Raw genomic sequence first — 16700 nt, forward strand, 5'->3', positions numbered from 1 at the left:
GACATTCTTCAGGCACTACAGTGGGACCCAGGGAAGCTCAGAGCCAGGCCCACCCCACGAGTGCAAAGGCTTAGAGGGCATTTGCCAGAGGCAGCTTTGAAGGGGCTAAATAATTGACGTTTAATGAATTTGGAGGGCAATATGTGAATACATACAATTTTTTGTTTTGTCTTGTTTTAGATACAGACCTTTGCTCTATCATGTAGGCTGGAGTGCAGTGGTATGATCACAGCTCACTGCAGCCTTGAACTCCTAGGCTTGAGCGATTCTCTTGCCTCAGCCTCCCTGGTAGCCGGGATGACAGGCACATGCCACCATGCTTGGCTAAGTCTTTTTTCTTAATTTTTTTGTAGAGACAAGGTCTCACTTTGTAGCCCAAGCTAATATTCAGACTTCAAGCGATCTTCCTGCCTCGACCTCCCAAAGTGCTGGGATTATAGGCGTGAGTCGCTACACCCAGCCCACAAACTTCTTGTTAGTTTCCCCTACTTCCCAAGCTCATCTGGGGGGCTACCTCCCCACAAACACGTAAGCAAGAATAACTCAAAAACCATCAATAAATGAATGTGCTTTGGAGGGAAGGGGCACAGCCAACAATAAACAATAAAACACGAAAGTTTGGAATTGTACTTTTTCGGCCACATTTTAAATGTGTTGTTCATTTGCTCCTTACAAGAAAGAGTCCTAGCTAATTCATCTTGCTTTTGAATCTAAATTGTATTTCCAGTCTTCTCTCTTTCATTCTCATTTCCTTTATTCATTTATTTTAATTTTAAATTATTGTAAGTGTATAATAGCTGTATATAGTCATGAAATATACGTAATGATTTGATATGGTGTTTAATGTGTAATGATCAAATCAGGATAATTGGGGTATCCATCACCTCAAGCATTAATCATCTCTTTGTGCTAGGAACATTCCAACTCCACTCTTAATTATTTTAAAATAAACGGTAGCTTATCGTGAATTGTAGTCACCCCATTGTGTTACTGTATACTGGATCCTATTCATTCTAACCATATTTTTGTACCCATTAGCCATCGCCACTTTGTCCCCCACTCCCCACTACCCCTCCCAGCCTCTGGCAACCTCATTCTAGTCTATCTCCATGAATTCAACTTTTTAAAATTTTAGCTGCCACATATGAGTGAGAATATGCAAAGCCTCTCATTTCTTTCAGTTCAGTCCCCTAATTTACATAGAAAGTGTGCCAATATTGTATTAATAATGCCCTCTCCAGTCGGCTAAAATAAAAAGTCAAAACGCCCACTTCCTTTTTTAAAAAAGTACACACATATGTATCACTTCCTAAATTATGCTTATCATCAAGAATTCTTAGCTATAAAATCATGAAAGAGTTGGTGTTGAGATAGTTAACTGCTCCTGTAAAACATCCCAATGGCCTTGACTTCACATGATGCTTTTAGAGCATCAGTACTTGCTAGCTGGGGCCAAATGCACTCACTCATCCTTCTGATAATTCTGAATTTTAAAGAAAGCAGGAAGTTCACATACAAATGACTCTCATTTCAGGTGCCTGCATGGATTTTCCTCTACCAACAATTGGTTGGGCAAGCAGCAGTTCTTTCACATCACACCAGAAAATGAAAGCCAAATCTTGGGGCTACTTAAAATTTCTGAAACAAGTACTCATGGTCATTCTTTGCTCAAAGTTATCCCAGGCTCCTTGGCTCAAGACAAAAGGATCTTCATGGGAATTCCTTTGGCGTCGGTTTCCAGGCCAGTCATGCAAGCCATCCTTAAATACGGACCTCACACACCGCAAGTGGAGCTTCCGGGTTTTCAGGAAGTCAGTGGCTTTATCTTCCAGGTTCTGAAGCCAAGAGCAGGAGAAGAGTGAATGTGAGCACTCCTTCCTCAAAGAAGACTGAAAGAGAATGGAAGAAATATTTGATAAAACTACTGTCAGAGGCAGCTGGGAAGAGGAAAAGAACTCACTGTATACTATATGGAAGCTGAAAAGTGAGAAGGGGAAAGGGCTAGACAGACCCTGGTCATGCATATCTTTCCAAGAGTCACAAACACAAATGCATCTAGGGACCAGACTGATAATACAAATAAATAACTGAAGCAAGTGGGATGCAAGACTCTAAGGAGAGATGAGGAGAAAGTGCCCTGGCTAAATATTTACTGCTAAGTAAATACTGACAACTTCTCTGGCCTGGGCTGACCTGCTTTTCTTAGATTTCAAAATATCTGGATATATCATACAAAATACATTACTTTTATTAACTGTTTTCCCTATATGACATTGGTCACCACTGAAAATTATTTTCAGAAAGAGCCTCACAGGCCAGGCACAGTGGCTTACACCAGCACTTTGGGGGGCCAAGGCAGGTGGATCACAAGGTCAGGACCAGCCTGGCCAACATGGTGAAACTCCATCTCTATTAAAAATACAAAACTTAGCTGCTATAATCCCAGCTACTCGGGAGGCTGAGGCAGGAGAATTCCTTGAATCTGGGAGGCAGAGGTTACAGTGAGCTGAGATCACACCATTGCACTCTAGCCTGGGTGAACTCCAGCCTGGGCAACAGAGACTCTGTCTCAAAAAAAAAAAAAAAAAAAAAAAAAAAAAAAGCCCCACAAAACTCATTATTATGTTTACTGACAGACTAATATTTACTGCATTACCCAATGGCAACTTTATGAGCACCAAGGGAGCTAGTCCTTTCAGATGTCAATACCAATAATAGCCAAGTTTCTCTGATTATCATTGTAAATTATTTGACTGATAATGACATTATCCTACCTGCATTGGCTTCCAGGAAGCAAGAAAGTAAATTTGCAGCCCACCTATAAAAAGTTAGATGAAAGCATTGGGTAATGTGACTCTTACTTTGCTGTACCAACCCTCTAAGTTGCCTCAAAACCTTTTGGGGAGGCCGAGGCGGGCGGATCATGAGGTCAAGAGATCGAGACCATCCTGGCCAACATGGTGAAACCCCGTCTCTACTAAAAATATAAAGAAATTAGCTGGGCATGGTGGTGCGTGCCTGTAGTCCCAGCTACTCAGGAAGCTGAGGCAGGAGAATTGCTTTAACCCAGGAGGCGGAGGTTGCAGTGAGCCGAGGTCATGCCACTACACTCCAGCCTGGCACCTGTTGACAAAGTGAGACTCTGTCTCAAAGAAAAAAAAAATCTTTTGGGGAATCAGAAAAGTTATCACAAGTAAATAAATCTATATATCTATTTTTTTTAATTTTTTTGTATTGATTTTTATTTACAAATGTAACTGTATATTTATTTAGCCCTCTCTGGCTACGAACCCCTGGAATCTTCTCCCAGGGAAGCATCCAGGGAGCTGCCAAAGGCAGTAATATATTTGTTTAAGTGAATAAAAACCAAGTCCTGATTTCAATTATACCTCCCCAAACATCTTTTGTTTGTCCGTATTTTCACTATCCTATCACAATCAAGTTCTGGTCTCATGGTCAGTGTTAACTACCGTTTTAATATTGCTATTGTGTGTTCTCATTCTTCTTGTTTCTCCAGGATCTCTTCCTCAGCTCCCATGTGCTTCCACTGGGACTGTCAGACTTGGCGACCTGTCCCCTTTATCACAGACATGAACCAGGCAGTTAATCAGAACACAAATTCCCCCACAGTCCACTAATAATTGGTTCATTAATGGGTATGTAACCTCAGCAAAGCCAATCAGCAGCTTCTCTGGAATTGGTTTGTGGATACCGGGATACTAAAATGAGAAAATAAGAGCTTGGCAGTCATCTCTGTCCACTATGGGAGAGAGAGTTCACAACAGAAGCCAAGAAGTGCAGAGAGCTGAGAGGTGGTGCAGGAGAAGGAAAGAGCCCTGATGATATCCTACATTCTTGAATTTCCTCTGAAGCCAGTTTCTCCCTTGAACATCTTTGTCATAATAATCATCAGTAATACTCCATTTTGCTTTTATTTGTTTACATAGACTTTCTGTCAGGACTGAAAGCATCCTGACTGTACTGTTGTCTCTAATCTCATGGTTCTATCCCATCTCAATCCATCCTCTACACAGCTGTCAATGTAATCTTGTAATGTTTCTAACAGACGTCTGATCTTGACATGGCCCTGCCCAATTTTCTAAAAGCCTGTCTCCTACAGGACAAAATACAAATGCTTCACATGATATTCAAGGCTTAGTGTGTTCTGTCTTCCCTCCCTGGACACCCTATCTTTAGGCCCTCTCCCCTTCAGTCTTTGAGCCTGAGAAATTTGAGCTCCTTGTTGATCCTAAGCTCCCCTTGGCCTCCAGGACTTTGCCTATGACATTCTCTGTTCTTAAGATGCCCAAGTCTACTTGGAGCTCAAATGTCATCTCCTCTGGAAAGCCTTCCTTTGCATTCTTAGACTTTGCTTCCACTGTGTCCTCCTTTCAGAAACTGTATAGTATTGTCATTGTTTTTGCCTTTCTACAACCAGACTATAAGCCACCTGAGGGCAGGGAAGGTCATTTGTCTGTTTTTCATGCCCAGCCCAGAAAATGGTACTTAATAGGACCTAAATAAATACTCATAAACACATTGAAGAGATTAATGAATAAGTGTTCAATACCATCTCATAGAGAAATCCTAGCTTCTCACCACCCATGCAGTTCCTCCCCAGTCTGTTTCTCCAACAGTTCTTAGAACCTTATGCAACAACCTAAAACTCCATGTTTTTTTCAAGATAACAAGTGTCTTAAAAGCCCCGACTTGAGATGCAATGTTCTCATAAGGTCTCTAACAGAGCAAATTCTGAAGTATGTTAAGCCTGCTAGATATCAGAACCTAATAATGCTTTATAAACTGAGATGACAGGCTCAAGTTATAAACTGTCCACTAATTATTTACAAAATTATAAGCATCTTTTTAACAGGAAGGGGATTGAGTACAAGACAGATGACAGATAGCCTAGCAAGCAATAAATAAGGTTCATTTGGTATGGAATGACCATTCCCAGCAGTCTGAATAGGTGACAGTATGCAGAACTTCTATCAGTATTTTCTGGGCTAAGATATGTGTGCTTTGGGAAGGGAGTTTAGGCTTTTTGGCTTTCCTGTTGTGTATGTCTGTGGTTTCACTTACTGAACATCCAGGTAGAAGCTTGGGCTTAGCCCTGAAATAGAATTAGGTTCCTTCTTGCTAACCTTATGGTACAGAGATGCAGAGACTAACATTACAATGTTGGATACCCAATGGCTGAATCAAAGCTGGGGAAAATGGGAAGTGGTAAAGTAAAGTAGCAATAAGACTATCTTTTATTTCTATTCTTTGAGGAACTAACCAGTATCCTGTTGGCCTGAAAAGTTATTGAAACTTCCCGGAGGTGTTCCACTTGTCTCCAGGAAATAATTTAGACCTTTTCACATTATCTCATTATCTCTTATGATCTCAGAAGTTTCCTAAGAATAAGGAAAAGGAAGCAGATGTGATTTTTATTTTACAGAAAGAGAAATGGATGCAGAGGGGTTAAGAAGGGCATTTCCCAAGGCTTGATAGTTGGGTCAGGATTAGAATGCCACACTTATACTATTAGCCTAATGGTCTTTAAACTTCTCTGCTTGCAAAGCCGCCAGAAAAATGTTTAAAGTCGGCCAGGCATGATGGCTGATGCCTGTAATCCCAACTCCTTGGGAGGCCAAGGTGGGAGGATCACTTGAGGCCAAGAGTTTGAGGCCAGCCTGGCCAACATGGTGAAACCCCATGTCTACTAAACATATAAAAATTAGCCAGGCAGTGGCAGCGTGTGCCTGTATTCTCAGCTCCTTGGGAGGCTGAGGCAGGAGAATCCTTTGAACCTGGGAGGCAGAGGTTGCAGTGAGCTGAGATCATGCCACTGCACTCCAGCCTGGGCAACAGAGTGAGCCTTGGTCTCAAAAAAAGGAAAAAAAAAAGTTTAAAACCATATGCTGGACCAGACACAGCGGCTTATTCCTGTAATTGCAACACTTTACACTTTAGGAGGCTAAGGCAGGAGGATTGCTTACCCAGGAGTTTGAGGCTGCAGACAGCTATGATTGTGCCACCACACTGCAACCTGGGTGACACAGCTAGACCCTGTCTCAAGAAAAAAAAAAAGTGATATACTACTCACATATTTCTAAGTTGACCTCACAATGTTTATCATATGTTTAAAGAACTGCAAATAATGTCACTTCCAGATCACTCTAAACATGAAAATTTTTCAATATATCTGATATATCCAATATAATGTGTCTTTTAAATGTAGTAAATGGAATATAAGCACCAGAGCAGTTAGATCATTTATCCAATTTTTTTTAAAAAAATGAATAAATGAGCTGTTATTTAACTTTTGGAAATTTTATATCCTTTATTCTTGAATTTACATTTATTTCCATTTCTACTTCCCCCTCAGAATTTAGCCCTAATGTAATTTTATTTCATTTTTAGAAATGTTTTATTGATCATCCTATCAAACTTTGTTGCACCAGAATATGTATATAAATACCAACCTAAATTGTTAATGCTTTCTGTGACCATAAAGTTATAAGTAATAAAATTTTTCTATATTTAATTATTATAATTACTTGTTACTAATCATCAGTTGATTAAAATAACATTATAAATTTTGATTAAAATTATAGAATAAATAGGAAAACTATTGGAAATGTGCCTTTGTTGAAAGAGAAGCCTATTTTCTTTTCCAATTCACTCATGTATCTATTGATGAATATTATTTATTGACAGAATGAGACAGAGTTCTCCATCAATTCTATTTCTGTTATTTGTTTGTATAGCTGTAAACCTTGAGAAAACTTGTTTATAAATAAGTAGGTGGAAATGGGAAAAGTCTTGTGATGGCAACAGCAATCAATTATTTGAGTTTCCTTTGAATTATATACCAAAATCACATTGTGATCTCTCATCAAAAATTATTGGGTTTTTTGTTTGTTTGTTTTGTTTTGTTTTGAGACAGGATCTTTCTCTGTCACCTAGGCTGGAGTGCAGTGACAGGATCTTGGCTCACTGCAACCTTGGTCTCTAGGCCTCAAGATCCTCCTACGGCCAGGCGCAGTGGATCACCCCTGTAATCACAGCACTTTGGGAGGTTGAGGTGGGTGGATCACCTGAGGTCAGGGGTTCAAGGCCAGCCTGGCCAACATGGCGAAACCTCATCTCTACTAAAAATACAAAAATTAACCAGGCATGGTGGCAAGCACCTGTAAGCCCAGCTACTCAGGAAGCTGAGGCAGGAGAATTGCTTGAACCCAGGAGGCAGAGGTCGCAGTGAGCTAAGTTCATACCACTGCACTCCAGCTTGGGCAACAAGAGCAAAACTCAGTCTCAAAAAAATAAAATAAAATCCTCCTACTGCAGCCTCCTGAGTAACTGGGACTGCAGGTGCATGCCACTATGCCTGGGTGATTTTTGTATTTTTTGTAGAGACAGAGTTTCCCTATGTTGCCCAGGCTGGTCTCAAACTCCTGACCTCAAGCGATTCGCCTGCCTTGGCCTCCCAAAGTGCTGGGATTACAAGTGTGAGCCACCACACCTGGATGCATCAAAAATTATTGTTAATGATCTATCTGTGCTGGGCTCAGTGGCTCACGCCTGTAATCCCAGCACTTTGGGAGGCTGAGGCAGGTGGATCATGAGGTCAGTTCAAGACCAGCCTGGCCAAGGTGGTGAAACCCCATCTCTACTAAAAATACAAAAAAATTAGCCTGGCATGATGGTGGGCACCTGTAATCCCAGCTACTTGGGAGGCTGAGTCAGGAAACTGCTTGAACCCAGGAGGTGGAGGTTGCAGTGAGCTGAGATCACTCCACTTCACTCCAGACTGGGTGACAGAGTGAGACTCTGTCTTAAAAAAAAAAAAAAAAAATCTATTGCTGAAAATTCCATTAGGTTGTACTTAAATTTTCTTGGCAACAAAAAATTAGAGAGCATCTGACTCACAAAAATTTATTAGCCAATCATTACAGCCACTCACTGACCCAAGCCTATACCTAAACCTCTAAGGGTTTCTTTTGTTTCTTTTTACCACTTGGGAGAATGCATCTCAGGAAGACTAGAAAAAAAAAGCCATTAGTTCACTAAGTGAGAAGAGAACGCGTGTAGAAAGAGGGGAAAGAAGCCAGCAAGACCACTCTCTCAGTAGACATTCAGACAGGTGAACTTTGGTAAATGGCTTATGCAGAAGTTCAGGATCTGGAAATTGCTTCTTCTAAAGCTATCCATGCCCACACATCCATTGGAAAGTCTCTATAAACTCTTTTGAGATAAGCATACTGCAGCCTAAAGACCATTCCTGTAGCTCATTCTTCCATGACCTTTAAATGTATCCTTCAAACTTGTATCTCATCATTGCACCACGTACATCAATCACCAAAAATATTTTGGGCATTATTTCCAGGTATTGGAGATACAACAAGGAATAAAAGAGACAAAATTGCTGCCCTCTATGCTAGTGGAGCAGACAGATAATAAAGCTTTGGAATTTGATTCAGTTTGACAGTGAGCAAACTAAGGATGTGACAGAAATAGAAAGCTCAGGCTGTTGCTGCTCCCAGAACATGTCAGTCTTAGAGCCCACCAGGGCAATGTACTGGGACCTTTGTCCTAAGTTTCCCCAGGACCAAGCAGAGTGACAGGCACATAATAGGCTCTCAAAGCATATTTGTCTAATTAGTTTAGTGTCATTTGTAAAATCATAACGTTTTGAAGTCCAGAAGGGAACTTAGTGGCCACTGGATCTCATTTCTGTTTTACTTAGAGATAAAAAGAAAATGAAGTCTGGAAAGATGAAGTGGCTTGCCAAGGTCACCAATCTAGTCAGCATTAGATCGTGTTTGTAGCAAGTAAACAATCTCTAGATACCTTGAATCCAGGCAAATTCTGCATCCATGATACTATAACATAGCCCCAGTTAGATATCTGCCACTGAGAAAATGTCCCTAGACCATACCCATGTAACCTCCCAACAGAGCTTTACTGTCTATATAAAAAGTGAAATAAGAAAATGCTTCTTTTTTCCGCTATTTAATGAATTCCTTGGAATTCACAGGAAATGTACATTATAACAGGAACAACTGGTCAGGAGGGTCATTTTGAGTGGCTGCCTCTACAACCCACCCAAAGTGTGGTTTCTTGTTTTCACATGCACAGTATAAATGGGATTTTTAATGAATGGGAGTCTTCCACAGTTTCACTATCAGTTTGAGATCTGTTATAGAGCCTAGAGGTCAAATTTCCCATGAAGGGTTAGTGGAATGATGGTCAAGAAGATTCCTTGGGCAGAGAAATAACAGTTCAAGAGGAAATGCAGTTGCTTCTGTTCTGAAATCTCTGGGTAAGTCCTTGGAGTGGCTGTTGCTCCTGCCAGAGGGAAGTTCCTGGTGGTCAAATGAAGAGTTCCAAGTAAAAGAAAGGAGTTGTTCAATTACACTGGCACAAATGGAAACCAAGTGAATGAATAAAGAGAGCTTTTGTTTTGTTTTGATTTCTGAGTCTGTTCCCAGTGGTTTCACTTTTCATTTCTGTGGCATTTGGATGTGGTGACGAGCCGTGAGAAGTTTCTCCTCATGGCCTTCGAATAAGAAACCCTGGAAATCACACTCAGGGGCAGGGGCCAAGGAACCCAAAAGAAGAGATCCTTTCACAGCAATCCTTCAGCTGCTGCTGATGACTTCCCAGCATTTAGCTCCATCCCTGAGCTCCTCTGCATTCTAAGCCAGCATTTCCCACCTGCTTCTGAAAGGCACTTCAAATCTATTACCATGATTGTTTCCCCTAAAACTACTCTTTCTTCTGTTTCCTCTTGTTCAGCAAACGGCCCTACCGTCTATCCAGGTATCCAAGACTGAAACTTGGGACTTATTGTTGACTTCTTATCTTGTAGCACTTCACGTATTATCATCACCAGGCCCTGTCATTGCTGCCTTCTAGGTAAATCCACAACCTTCTCCTCAGCAGTCCTAGGGCCAATGTGCTAGTGGAGTAATCAGTTCTCACCAGGGCTGCTATAAAAACCTCCTGCCCAGAGTTCAAGCCTCCACTTAGGTTGACTCCAGTCCATCCTCCACATTGCTTCTCACAGTCTTTCAAAAAGGAAAACCCAATTACCTACCTTTCCACTCCTTAAAGCCCTTCCAGGGCTCTGGCAAGAGGCATCTAGGATGCCTAGATGATAGGATAAAGCAAGGAGGACACCTTTAATCTAGACATCTAAGTAGGAATGTCAAGCCTGCTACTCATGCTAAGCAAGTCACAATGAAGGCCTGTCTGAGCCTTTATGTCTTTCAAACAACATAAAGAGGCTGGGCGCAGTACTCACGCCTGTAATCCCAGCACTTTGGGAGGCCGAGGCAGGTGGATCATGGGGTCAGGAGATGGAGACCATCCTGGCTAACAGGATGAAAACCTGTCTCTACTAAAAATACAAAAAATTAGGTGGGTGTGGTGGCACACGCCTGTAGTCCCAGATACTCGGGAGACTGAGGCAGAAGAATCACTTGAACCCGGGAGGCAGAGGTTGCAGTGAGTCGAGATCGCGCCACTACACTCCATCCAGCCTGGGCAACAGAGCAAGAATCTGTCTCAAAAACAAACAAATAAACAAACAAAAACAAACAACACAAAGAAGTGTGGGGAATAGCTTTTGTAAAAAACTTGATATATCTTGCAGATCATCCTGTATTCGTATACTCAGATATGCCTCCTTTTTAACGGCTGCATTTCATTCCATTTTACAGATAGAGCTTTATTGAACTAATTCTTTATGGATAACCATTCCTGCTATATTAAAAACATCTTAGAGGTGAAATTCCTGAAAAAAAGGATACACATAATTTTCTTTTGATAGATGTTGCAAAGTCATCTCCCACTGAGGTTCTGCCAATTAACATTGCTACCAGATTTTCATCAATATTTGCATGAAAATCAGCCATACGCATTTATTTATTTTTATTTTTTTGAGACAGGGTCTTACTCTGCCACCCAGGCTAAGTGCAGAGGGAAAATCACTGCACCCTGCAGCTTCAAACTTCTGAGTTCAAGCCATCCTCCCTCCTCAGCCGCCCAAGGACCCAGGGATACATGCCACCACACCCAGCTAATTTTTTATTTTTTATAGGGATGAAGTCTCATTGTTTTGCCCAGGCTGGTCTTTAACTCCTGGACACAAGCAAGGAGTGTGTCCACCTCAGCCTCCTGGGGTGCTGGGATTACAGGTGCGAGCCGCCATGCCCAGCCTAGCCACACACGTTTAAATCTCAGCTTTGACATGAGATACGTGACCTCAAACAAGTTGCTGACCCACTCTGAGCCCCAGTTTTCCTGTCTTCTGGCAATACTCACAAAGTTTTTATGAGGGTCAGCCTGCAATAATGAATGCAGTAGTGCAGTAGATACTTTATAATTTATCAAGTGTAAGTGGCAGCATCTCATTTGTTACCAATCGCATCCCAGTACTGAGATTTTATATATAAACTTCTTTTCTTCTATCTCTTTAGCTTACTATTGTAATCGTGTGAGCCCCTTGAGGGAAGTTAGTTTTAAACAGTACACCTCCTTTCCGGAAGTGGTGGCTCACTCCTGTAATCCCAGCACTTTAGGAGGTCGAGGTGGGCAGATGACGAGGTCAAGAGATCGAGACCATCCTGGCCAACATGGTGAAACCCCATCTCTACTAAAACACAAAAGTTAGCCAGGCATGGTGGCACATGCCTGCTGTCCCAGCTACTTGGGAGGCTGAGGCAGGAGAATCACTTGAACGCAGGAGGCAGAGGTTACTAAACCTCTGGATTGTCTGCCATTCTGATGCTTTCCCCAACCAGGACTGCAACCTCAGGTTAATGAATTGTTGGCCTTCCTTATTTGCTTGTCCCTAAGATCACGGTGTCACCTGACAACATGGCTGGGAGTAGGTTTCTAACCCTCTGCCAAACCTGGAGTGAGTTTCTTCTGGCAGTGAAACTTCAGGTCTGTTCAGTCTGCCTCATGCTGCAAGAACCTTTATACTGACTGAGCTGGGGTGGGGAGCAAAGCAGCCCTGGCTGAGAAGCCATAGACTCCCACTATTTTTGCAGAAATACAGCCGTTTTTCACAAAAAACAAAATGCTTCTCGGTTTGTTGTTTGCCTTTGGTCAATTTCTAGATTTCTAATATGGCTGTTGTTGACATCGTCTAGTTTTATCATTGTTTCCAAGGAAGATGATTTGCTAACTTGCTCATCATTCTAGACCCTGTGGGAAATTTGGAAGTTCAGGTTTTATGAGAAGCAGCTCTCCTTTGTTCAGCTTCCCAGTGTTCCAGCAGCTTTGAGCCTTGGCCTTCAGCAGACATTTCCCTATAAGTGATGGTGCCGTCTGGGCATAGTGGCTCACACCTGTAATTCCAACACTTTGGGAGGCTGAGGCGGGCGGATCACCTGAGGTCAGGAGTGCGAGACCAGCCTGGCCAACATGGAGAAATCCTGTCTCTAAAGAAAAAAAGTGATGATGCCTTGAGAGGAAAAGCCAGGGCCCAATGCTACCTTGCCAGACTGTCAATCAGGAAGTAGCCAGACATGTCCCAGCATTACACAGTTTGACTTGGTTTTTCAGGGGCAACTTCATGGGTAACATGAGCCCAACTGGACAAGAGAAGCAGCAATGAAAAATACATATTAAGTATCCACGGGGTAAATACAACTTCCTCTTGTGGATTAAAAGCTGAGACCTAAGCCCTGCCTTAGCCCAAGAAAACCTAAACTTGAAGACCTTCAGACAAATGACCACCTCACATAGGAATGTGTACAATTAGAATTCTGAGTCAGATCTGTGGGGCTGAAAGAAACGATTGTTTTGAGACTGACATTTTATTCTAAGGAATGTCGTAAATTTAGTGCTCCTTTTAAACCTAGAGAGAAAATTCATTTTATTAAAACAGCAAGAAGGTAATATAGCAGAATAGCTTGATGTGCAGCTGTCTAGAGCCAAATTATCTCAGATCAAATTCTTTCCTCACCAAATCTTACCCCTTTTACATGCTGTGTGCCCTTGGGCAATTTTCATAAGCTCCTTTTGCCTCGTCTGCCCTACTTATACAATGCAGAAGACTATTACAATGCCTGTCTCAGAAAGTTGGTACATGTGAAAGGCCTTATAATCATGCCTATCCCTTGATATGAGTTCAGTAGATGTCTGTTTTTATTAATATTTTTAAACTTAATTGTTTTGGGGTTCCCTATTGACCAGGAAATTTTCTTACTGGCACTAGGGTAGAGCAAGGGAGTGAAAGCAGCAGATCGAGAGTGGTTTTGCTTCCAGATGTGAAATTGTGCCCTATAAAATAATCACAAATCCACTCCAAATGGCCCAGTGGCCACCGTGCTTCCCAATACATGTCTGGGAGAACCTCAGGCCCATCCCACCTCTACCTCCTGAGCTATTGTGCCCCCACTGTGCTGGACCACAGGATTACTGATGAGGCACCACTCTCTCCAAGGTGGGCATCAAAGAATCAGAGGGCCCTTGACCTGAATTCTCCTAGGGTTTCCCTTCAGCTCTTGTAGCCAGGTCCCTGTAAGCCTGTACTGCCCAGGCCAACCTACTACCTCAACCTGACTGCAGGCAATGGCCAACATTCCCTAAAGTGGCACTTTGGCGTCCAATAAATTTGCCAGGACTGCTTGGATCTGCCTTTCTGGCCATTTGAACCAACCAACCACCAGTTTGATAAAGACAAACTCAGTGAATACCACATTCTAGGTATAGCTCAAAATTACAGTTTTTCCAGAATTTGACTTCAGTTCTTGCTAGGGCTGCATAAGGCACCACGGAGCATTTTAAATGATTCTTAATATCTTAGAAAGATGGACAACCCCATTTGGAGAACTCAGTATACATTCCCACTGTCATGCTATATAACACAAACTCAGATATACACCACATGGTGTTAAATGATAAAATCAAGGTTAAGACAACTAAGCCAAAAGAAAAGAAGCACTAAGAATGCAGAGATGTTTTAACTGCCAGTGAACATAGACTATAAGTTCAAGTAGCCATGTGAGCTTGAATAAGCTAATTAACCTCACTGTGCCTGCTTCTTCATCTAGAAAATAGGGATAATGATGGTACTTGCCTCATGGGGTTGCTTTATGAAATAAAGGACATAATGTGTGTAGCACACTTAGAATGATGCCTCACACATTATTATATTGATGCATATAAAAGTTGGCTAGTCTTCTACTCATTCTTATATTATTTACTAGTCAAATACATCTACCCTTCCTAACTGCTGGTCTATGGAACTCAAAGAGACCACAAAAACTTAGCACTAAATGGGTTTATTTTTTAAACACAAACTCACATTATTCTTAATCAATAAGGTAAATTATATGGTAAGCCAATGTTTTCAATGCAATTTGCGTTTTCAGTGAAAAAAAGAGGAAAGAAGTTTACAAATATTTTGCTCCATTTGTTTAAAATGTTACTAAGAATTTAGTCTGTGCTTTCATAATTTTAATGGTCAGTGGAGGAGAATTTTCATATTTTACTGATGTACATGAAGCCATCATTGGAAGATGCTATTACGGGAATAAATACTAGGAAAGATCCCATTACGCTATTTAATTCCCATGTAAATTTATAGGTTTAGTAGATTAGTGACTGTCCCAGGACACATTCAGCATCAATAACAGCAATAAAGTAATTAGAAAAAAAGTTATTTAAAACCACATGTTAAATACATTTGTAGCACATATAACAAAGATACTTTATTCACAATGTCTCAATACCTCTTAGTTATCAATTAGAAACCGATTAACAATGCAACTTATAAATGACAAAACAAAGTGAACAGATAATTTATAAAAGAAATACAAAAGACTATATAGTATAAAAAGATGCTTAATCTCACTAAAAACAACCAAAATGCAAACTAGCTCATATTCTTCATATGAGGATAATTGTTAACACCCAGGATTAGTAACAGTTGGTGGCAGTGTGAACTGATGCAGTCAATAGCAAGAATGCTACAAGACCTGTCTTCCTCTGAGGTTCAAAGCTACCTGAAAAAAGGGTCTGCCTCAAAGTTCCACCCGGTCCATGGGCTCATATTCACATGGGTCCAGGGCTCAGATCCACTGGGTCATGGGCTCATATCCCCATCCAATCCATGGGCTCATATCTCCTAGGTCATATCCCCATTCCTAAACCAATCACTGTAGTTGCAGAAAGCAGTCCCCTGGTTGGTTTATGCAGAGTCAGATTTGGAGCTGCACCCAAAGAAGAAAATTGGGGAGTCTTCAGCATTTAAAGCCACAGAATTGGATTAAATCACCCAGGGAGAGAATTTAGAGAACAAAATATCCCCAGAAACAAGCCCTAAAAAATTATAATGTGGCTACAGATTCTGGCTGTATCTTTCCACACTTTGCCTATACATTCACATTTATGTTTATGTGCATATGTTTTGTTTTGTTTGTTAATATTCAAGAGATTTGCTCATGTGTATCTACAACATGTTTGTTTGTTTCACTTACCAATATATCTCAGAGAAATTTCCTTGTCTGGTATTTCCATGTTTGGAGCCTCCCTGGTTCATTTCTTGGAAGAAGTAACTCTTGACTGAAGCCAGGAAGGAAGAAGAGATGGTCAGCTCTTTCAACACATCTGCTTTATACCCTCACCTTCCTGGGTAACTGGTAACATCATTTCTTAAGAACTTGGTAGGGCTTTCTCTCTTTATGTTTTACTTTTCGTTACCATCTTCAGGATTTGTTTTCATATTTTGATCTCTTTGGAGCTCCCTCTGTGCTATTGTTTCAGTGAGATTTAAAGAGGGTAGGTGTGTAAATCATATATTCAATCGTGTGTTTAAGTATATATACATGTATGTGTATAAATCATACCTATATACATTTTTATATAATATTATTTTTAAATTATGTAAATGTGTGTTCTGTATACTTACAGAAGTTAGGCAAGAACTTTATTCTATAGTGTCTACATTTTCTTATTTTTAAAAGCTTTTATTTTTTATAAGGAAATATAAATTTTAAAATTAATAAACAGATTTTTAAAATTTTTAAATAAAATCTACTGTTACTGAAGAAATTCTTGAAAATTCAAGAAGCAAAACAAACACATTAAAAAACACTTTCGCAAAAATGTTGACAAATCATAAATCTAATAAGGAAATTTTATCTAAAATATACATCAACCCAATGTAATTAAAAGAATCAGAATTCAGTTTTGAAAAGTTTATTCAAGCAAAAAGCTGGGAATGACCATTCAGAAGACACAGACTCCAGAGAAATGGGGCTAATATTCCAAAGTTAAAAGTCAAGTTCTTGCTTATATAGGCAGGAAACAAAGAAATTTAACAAGATTATAGCCTTTTTATACAAAGCTGGTTTATTATTTACAACTATTTAATTAATTATAGTCTGTTTTCTTTCTGTATGGCTTATTTTGATTTTCTTTCCAATTTAAAAGAGTATATTTAACATTCCATGTTAAGGCAATGTGATAGCTATAAAGTCTTTCTGTGAGAAATGGAAGTTAATTTATAATGAAGATCAACACTGAAGAGAGAAGGGGCCTTTCCTGACACCTTTCAGTCACATACAGTACTTTACAAAACAATGCAGATAGGGAAGAAGGCTAATCTATAATCAGAGAAACAAAGGTTATAGCTTCCTAGGATCTAGCTGCCTAGGTTATAGCTGCCTGTCATGTGACTCAGGCTTCATAAT

Source organism: Saimiri boliviensis, chromosome 9, assembly GCF_048565385.1.
Source record: "Saimiri boliviensis isolate mSaiBol1 chromosome 9, mSaiBol1.pri, whole genome shotgun sequence".
Taxonomy (NCBI): Eukaryota; Metazoa; Chordata; class Mammalia; order Primates; family Cebidae; genus Saimiri; species Saimiri boliviensis.